The sequence below is a fragment of the Triticum dicoccoides genome, chromosome 2A (assembly GCF_002162155.2).
Source record: "Triticum dicoccoides isolate Atlit2015 ecotype Zavitan chromosome 2A, WEW_v2.0, whole genome shotgun sequence".
NCBI lineage: Eukaryota > Viridiplantae > Streptophyta > Magnoliopsida > Poales > Poaceae > Triticum > Triticum dicoccoides.
The window spans coordinates 575,148,310-575,156,846 of record NC_041382.1 but is presented as its reverse complement, the minus strand read 5'-3'; positions in this window follow the sequence as shown (position 1 = coordinate 575,156,846).

The window sequence follows — 8,537 nt, the reverse complement described above, 5'->3', positions numbered from 1 at the left end:
AAGGATGATGCATGTCACATGTGTGTTCCTGATCTTAGTGTTCTCAAGAGTGTTGTATTAGGGGATAGACAATATAACTTGGGGGCCATTGTTGCACGTTGGTTGCATAATAGTAGTATTGATGGAGATTTCTTTGGTGGAATTTATGCAACCCGTTTAGATGATTTTCTTGAGATACCCATACGTGGAGATGATATTGAGGTGCCTCCTTCTTATTTAGATTATAATGCCATGGTTCGTCATCAGTTTGTTGAAAGGAACAATCAGTTCCTCCAGTACCGACTAATCTTCGACAGACGACGCACCTATCATGTCGCTCTCCCTGCTCCTGCTTTCTTTGACTTTTAGGCAAAAGGGAGATATGTTATAACCAGGGAGGAGGTGACCGAGTACGAGAGGAGGGCGGTGGCAGCTCGCCTCCAAGCTGCAGCTCATTAGGCAATTGCCGCTGCATCTCAGTACGACCCCAGCTACTACTTTGATCCATGGGCATAGACCAACTTAGGCCAAACGCCTAAGCTTGGGGGAGTACGTATTTCTCACCGACATTACATTCATGTTCACACACTCATGCCAATTGTCGGTGCTCATACTTTTTCAATGTATCATCCATGCTAGTTTATTTTCTTTTTAAGCTTTCTTCTTGTGTGTTTGAAAAACCTTAAGAAAAACAAAAAAAATAGTTGTAGCTTTTAGTTAGTTTACTTTCCATGCCTGTAGTAGTGGTAATTAAAAGAAAACCCAAAAAGATTTCCTGTTCTTCTTTTTCTTGTTGGGAGCTTTCCCTTGTAAATAGTTTTATTTATTTTCTTTCCTTTGGGGGTAGAGAGGAGAAGACCTTAATGAAAATGTTGAGTGGCTGTCATATGCATTACCATTGATCTAAAAAAGAGCCCATATTACCTTTTCTTCTCTTTTGAATTGAATGCTTGCAGATTCCAGCTTAGTCCAATGCACGTGCACTATTATTATTTTCCACACTACTCGGTTGTGCAATGAAAGGCAATAATAACGATATATGATGAGCTGATTGAGATGAGAAAAGCTGGTATGAACTCGACCTCTCTTGTTTTTGTAAATATGATTAGTTCATCGTTCCTGATTCAGCCCATTATAACATGTTTGCAATGACAATTAGAGATTGTAGTTGCTTATGCCATGCTTAATTAGCTAGGAGTTTATAATGGTTTACCTTGCGTGCCAACATGCTATTAAAATGGTTGTGATGTGGTATGATAGGGTGCTATCCTCCTTTGAACGATTCGAGTGGCTTGACTTGGCACATGTTCACGCATGTAGTTGAAACAAAATCAACATAGCCTCTACGATATTTATGTTCATGGTGCATTATATCCTACTCATGCTTGCATTCGGTGTTGATTAATTTTAATGCATGTTCATGACTATTGTCGCTCTCTAGCTGGTCGCTTCCCAGTCTTTTTCTAGCCTTCACTTGTACTAAGCGGGAATACTGCTTGTGCATCCAATTCCATAAACCCCAAAGTTATTCCATATGAGTCCACCATACCTTCCTATATACGGTATCTACCCGTCGTTCCAAGTAAATTTGTATGTGCCAAACTCTAAACCTTCAAATAAACATTCCATTTTGTATGCTCGAATAGCTCATGTATCAACTAGGATTGTCTGTATCGTCCATGCTAGGCGGGTTATTCTTAAGAGGAGTGGACTTCGCTCCTCACTCACGAGAAAATGGCTGGTCACCGGGATGCCCAGTCCCATGCTGAAATCAAATCAAATAAGTGCAAACAAAACTCCCCCAAGATTGTTGTTAGTTGGAGCACCCATTGTTTCGGGCAAGCCATGGATTGATGCTTGTTGGTGGTATGGGAGTATAAACTTTACCATTCTGCTTGGGAACCGCCTATAATGTGTGTAGCATGGAAGATATCGAGATCTCTCGGTTGTTATGTTGACAATGAAAGTATACCGCTCAAAATATTATTCATCTCTATTTCAAAATCGAGCTCTGGCACCTCTACAAATCCCTGCTTCCCTCTGCGAAGGGCATATCCATTTACTTTTATGTTGAGTCATCATCGTCTTGCCAAAAAGCACCAGTTGGAGAGCACCGCTGTCATTTGCATGTATTATCGTTAGTTTACATTGAGTATGACTTGACTGGATCTCTTTTACCATGAATTACAATGTCTAGTCAGTCCTTGATCTTTAAAGGTGCTCTGCATTTATGTTTTGTGGTCTTAGAAAGGGCTAGCAAGATACCATCTTGTTATATCATAGTATGATTGTTTTGAGAAAGTGTTGTCATCTGAGATTTATTATTATTGCTCGCTAGTTGATTATGCCATTGATATGAGTAAACATGAGACCTAAATGTTGTTGTCAATATGGTTAGTTCATAATCTTTGCTGAAAACTTGAATGCTAGTTTTACATATTTGCAACAACAAGAGCAAATAGAGTTCGTAAAAGTTTTTCTTTATCACTTTCCGTTTATCAACAGAATTGCTTGAGGACAAGCAAATGTTTAAGCTTGGGGGAGTTGATACGTCTCCGTCGTATCTACTTTCCCAAACACTTTGCCCTTGTTTTGGACTCTAACTTGCATGACTTTAATGGAACTAACCCGGACTGACGCTGTTTTTAGCAGAATTGCCATGGTGTTATTTTTGTGCAGAAATAAAAGTTCTTGGAATGAACTGAAAATCAACGGAGATTATTTTTGGAATATATATAAAATACTGGAAGAAGAATCCATGTCAGGGGGCCCACACCCTGTCCATGAGGGTGTGGGGGGGGCGCCTACCCCCTTGGGCGCGCCCCCTGCCTCGTGGGTCCCCTGACGCTCCACCGACCTCAACTCCAACTCCATATATTCGTGTTCGGGCAGAAAAAAATAGAGAGAAGGATTCATCATGTTTTACGATACGGAGCCGCCGCCAAGCCCTAAACTCTCCCGGGAGGGCTGATCTGGAGTCCGTTCAGGGCTCCAGAGAGGGGAATCCGTTGCCATCATCATCATCATCATCAACCTTCCTCCATCACCAATTTCATGATGCTCACCGCCGTGCGTTAGTAATTCCATTGTAGGCTTGCTGGACGATTGTCGGGTGGTGGGTGCGACATATGCCAACGGGTGGCTTATCATTGTGGGAGCCAGTAAGACATCGCCGGTGCCTGGAAACGGGATAAGGCGAAGACATGCATGCCGGCGGATCTTACCCAGCTTCGGGGCTCTCCTTGGAGATAACACCCCTACTGCTGCTCTGCGGGGTCTCCGCATGTTCACTAGTCGAACAAGTAGCTACAAAATGCTCCTCGAGCTGTTTGGTGGGAGGAGGAAGAAGGGCACGGCTAGCCTGCTTCTTCTCCTTGTGGGGTGTCTAGAACTAGCAGGGGGTCGAACCCTTTGCATGGGTGCCCCGGGGGGTTTATATAGGCCTACCCCCCGGGGTACAATGGTAATCTGACTGGGCGCGGGGCCCAGCCGTCTGTGACTGCGCTCGCCGGCTTCTGCGCCGGCTGCTGGGGCTCGCCGGCTGCCGCCCCCCTGGTCGACTGGCAGGCCCCACTATCCAGGACCTGGTTGGCGGCTGGTTACTGTGGCTCCATCTTGGTGACGTGCGCTTCATCGTGGTAGGCGCGGCTACAGTGCCGCCGCCCGTCAGGCGATCGCTGTAGCCTCACTGCGTCTTGTCTCCTTAATGGGGCGTCTTCTTCGAGGGAGGCGGCAAGCCGGCTGCGGGGAGCCGGCTCTGTCTTGGGCTGACTGGTTGGAGGCGTGGCCACCTTCGGGCGTCTCTGTGCCTGAAGGGTCCCACCATCTGTGGGCCACGCTGGCGGCCCGTCGTGGGTGACACCAAGGTCAACATGGCAACAGTGCCGTGCCGGACGGGTCATGCCTACTCCGTATGGCGCACTGTGCCAGGCGTGCTCCGGGATTCGGGGGTGGCAGGCTTCATTGTAGCCACGCCCCGTCGCACCACCGTTAGGTGGGTGCAAACTTTGAGGGTACAGTCTCGACCGCTTTATGGGAGCCGACTTCTTGGAGTCGGCCTCCTCATGGCCGGCTTCTTCGAGTCGGCCTCCCATGGTTTTCTTTATGAGGGGTAAAGTCAGGCCGCCTTCTTTGAGCTGACCTGGGTGACAGCCAGCAAGGGGAAGGCGGCCCCATGTCTTGGATTCCTGAGAGCCGGACGGGCTCGTAATTTTTTCAGAAGGGCCAGGGGAAGCCGGCTAGGCTACCCATGGCTATTTACTCCGATAGTAGTCCCCGAAGCTGATCGAGCCTCGAGGCGGACAGTGGGACGAGAAGCTTGGTCAGCTTCCTATCCTGAAGAGCCGGCTTTGCTTGTGCACGCCGACTTCAGAGAGCTCCGGTTCTCGCAGGCGGGGACGCGGACCACGTGGTGAGGAAATCCTGCCACCGCGCGCGCGCGACGGGTCGTCGCCGCAGGCCCGGGCCCGCCACTCGCAGGCCTCGGTCCGAGCGCGGATCTTCCGTGGCCCACATGGGCTGCTCGCCTTCCGACGGCGGTTTTTATTCCACCATCATGGCACAGTAATCGCGGGATGTGGGGGAGTGGGCACGATCGATCCTCACGCTTCCCCACGTCGCGCCTCCTCGGTCCCGCCACGTGAGCCTATAAGTAGGGGGAGGAGGGGGAGCGACAGAGGTTCGCACACTCTCTCTCGCTCCGCCCCCTCTCGTCCTTACTTCTTCCTCTTGTTGCCGCCGCAGCCTCCCGTCTCAGCGCCGCCGCGCCTCCACATCGCCTCGCTCCCATGGCGCTATCAAGCTCGTGGGACGGCTCCAACGTCCATGAGGATCACGTGGAGTTCCTCCGCCAGACTCGGTGCCTGCCCGACGCCAACCTCGTGCGGGTCCGTCTGGAGCCGAAGACGGAGATCTCGCCGGCGCCGGAGGAGGGTGAGCGGGTCGTCTTCCGCTCGCACTTCCTGCGCGGCTTCGGCCTTCCGGCGAGCGGATTTCTACGCTCCTTCCTCGAGTTCTACAACCTCCAGCCGCATCACCTCACGCCCAATGCGGTGATGCTGCTGTCGGCCTTCGTCTCCCTCTGCGAAGGCTTCTTGGGGCTGCTCCCCACGCTGGAGCTCTGGGGAGAGTTCTTCCAGAGCAAACTTGGCACCGTCGTCGCGGGCGTGCCCGCCCCCTGCGGGGCCTTCATCGCCATGAGGAGGGCGAGCGAGAACAACCCGTTCCCGCCCATCCCCCTGATCCAGTCGGTGAAGATCTGGCAGAAATCATATTTCTACGTGAAGAACGCCGCCGAGCAAGGAGACCATGTCAACCTGCCGGCTTATGTAGCTGGCCCGCCGGCTGGGAGGCAGCCCTCGTGGAGTTTCCGGTCCCGGTCACTGTCTCAGGCCGGGAACGCCGCCGTCTCCCGGCTTCGGGTGATGATCCAGTCGGAGGGCCTGAACGGGGCCGACTTGGTGGCCGCCTTCGTGGAGCACTGGATATCTCCTCTCCAGAGTCGGCCCCACATGATGTGCCAGATGAGCGGCCGCTTCGACCCAAGCCGGCTGAGCACCAGGGAGATGCCTCATGCGGAGGTATCGTATATGGTAAACTACATCTCAAATTGCAAGCTCGCCGAAGACTGGCGATATGGCAAGGTGCCGTATTCTCGCGCCAACCCTCCGCCCGTGGTAAGTTTTTCTTATCTTTCTCCTTTTCATGGGTAGCCGGCTTTATGATGGCCGGCTTCTAATCAGTCGGTCCTTCTTATGCAGAACCCCCTTCTCCCGCCGACGACCGGGACAACGGGGATAGAACGTCAGTATGGCCCCGACTGCACGGCAGACGACGTCGACGATCCGGACTTGGGGGCGGCCGCCATGGAAGACGCCGTCGTGGGGGGCGACGCCGAGCCTGGGGGCACAAGGCTCACCGCCAGCTTCAAGGACTGGCCTGATGATTTCGACGCTGAAGTCGCCCCGCGTCGCCAGCCAGCGGCCGGCCATCAGGGCACGGGCTCGTCTATCGCGCCGGCTGCCGGCGGCGGCGCACAGAAGCGCCGGGCCGCTTCAGGCCTCTTCGGCAGTCGGCCGAAGAAGTCCAAAGCCTCCACCGCGGCGACCAAGCGAGACGAGGCGGCTGCGAAAGCGGCCCGCTTCCCCAAGGCGGTGAAGCAGCCTCAGGCGGTCTCAACGTAAGTCTTCAGTTGCCTTGCCACATGCTCTTCATCATTCTCTTTTTGTTCGAGCATTCTTCTTAACTTCTTCCGCTTGCTGGACAGGGCGCCGCTTTCCCTTGAGCGTGGTCCGGGCGGCTCCGTAGTGGGGCCGACTGGAGGTTCTTCAAGCTCCCGCCGCATGGACTTCCGCGCCGACCTCAGGGAGGCCACAGAGCGGAACGCCCGTGAAGCGCGGGAGGAGCGCGAGGCGGCGGAGAAAGCGGCCGCCCAGGCGGCGAGGGAGCAGGCCGACGCGGCAGCCAAGGCCCAGGCGGAGGCGGTGACCGCGGAGACGGAGGCGGAGAGTTCGCGCAACCAGCCTCCGCTGCTCGCCATTCCCCTCCGAGCCGTGGCCCCCGACACCCCATTGCCCTTGGCGGAGGAGATCGTCTAAGGCCCGCCGCTGATGGAGAGGGGGGAGGACCCCGTGGCCTTTGCGAGGAGAACGCCGCCAGCAGCGCCAACAGGAGCGGGCCAAGGCGGCCAGTCGTCAGTGGCGCCAGAGGGGCCGGCCGGGGGCGAGCCGGAGGGCAGAGCCGGCCTCGAGGTGCAGCCGGTGACGGGCCGGCGCGCAGGGGGAGGCGCCGCTCCGCCGGAGTCGCACCAAGTCGCGGGCGCAGGCCAGTCAGCGGAAGATCTTGAGGCAGCCAACACTGCCATGTCCGAGTGGACTCCCAGCGGGGGGACTGGCGAGCTGAATGTGGTGGCTCAAGGGGTCCGGAGCCGGCTGCAAGCTCAGCCCGCCCTGCTGCAACAGTTCACCCAGGAGTTCCTGTCGATGCGAGCCACCATCCGGGTAAGTCCTTCATTCTTGGCCGCTTTGCTCTCTTGATTTCTTCTGTGGGGGCGCGTCAGCGCACCCACTGGGTGTCGTCCCCGAGATTCGGGCCGACTGCTGCGCAGTCGGGTCGGATCTTTCTTGACGGCTACCTTATTTTTGCCTCTTGTCTGAACTTCCAGGAATATCACAACCTCCGTGCTGCCGCCTTCAACTCCCAGGCTCGGGAGTTGAGCCGGAGGACCGACGACCTGGCCGACAGCCGAAGTAAGTACTCAATCTTGTCTGTCTCCTGTGGGGGCGCGTCAGCGCACCCACTGGGTGTAGTCCCCGAGATTCGGGCCGACTGCTGAGCAGTCGGGTCGGATCTTTCTCGACGACTCTTCCCTTATTGATTTTTTCTTTTTCTTTGTCTTCAGGGGCCAACGCTGACTTGAGGAAGGAGCTCGGCGAAGCGAAGGCCGCCCTTCATACCAAGGAGGCCGAGTACGCCGCCTTGGTTCAGGAACGGGATCGCCTAGCGAAGAAGCTGGCACCAAGAGGAGAGCCACAAGGCGGCCCTGCAGGCGGCGCAGGATAGCGAAGCCGCCCTGAAGGCAGAGTATGAAACCGAGGCGGCGAGCTGGGCTGAGACCCGGCAAGCCCTGGATGAAGGCTTCAGCTGGATCGAGGATTTGATCGATGGTAAGACGCCTTCCTCGCCCCTCTCCTGCCCCTTGCCGCCTGGGTTTTTGGCTTAACTTGAGCTGCTGCTTGTTTTTTGGTGCAGACTACTTCCCCGGCTACTCCGCCTTCGCCGCCCAAAGCATTGAGGCCCATCGCGAGGCGCGCCGTCAGGCGGGGGCCAACATCGCGCCGGATGCAAACCGGACGCTTGAGGAGCAGCTCTTGGCTGTCCAGGCGCGGTTGCAGCCGGCTCATCGGATGCTTCGCCAGCTATAACGTGCCAGGGCGCAAGTGTTGGCCGCCCTCTGGCCCGGCGAGACGATCCCCCGCACCCCAAGCCGAAGTGCCGACTGGCTAGAGGTCGCAGTCGGTCGCTTTGAAGCTTGGAAGGCGTCGACGGCCCGCCTCGGAGCCGGGCGGGCGTTGGAGTTCGTTCGGGCTTGGTACCCAGGGCTGAGCCTGGACCAGCTGCGCACTTGGCGGATGGAGGCCGATGCGGAGCTGGAGGAGGTGAGGCCGGCTATCGCCCAGCGAGCTTCGACGATCGCCGAGTGCACCAACATCAGCGTTTTCGCACCCGAAATCGTTGATGATGGTGTTGCTCAGCCGGAAGTGGTTCGGGCCGAACCCGACGGTGGGCGAGGACTCCGCGGAGGAGATTGCCTCCAGCGACAAGGGCGAGGATGACGAAGAGGAGGACGACGAAGACGTCGAGCCGGCTGGTGGAACAATCGGCCGACCTCAGGCCGACCGTGCCTCCAGCAACGAGGCGCGTGGAAGCGCGCCCTCAGCGGGAGGCGGCGACCAAGCCGAAGTTCGCCAGCCGGCCGCTCCTTCAGCCGGCACGACCGTCTCCGCCAACCAGTCCGCCTCATCGGTCGCTCCGCCGGCTTGACCTGCCGTCTTTATCTT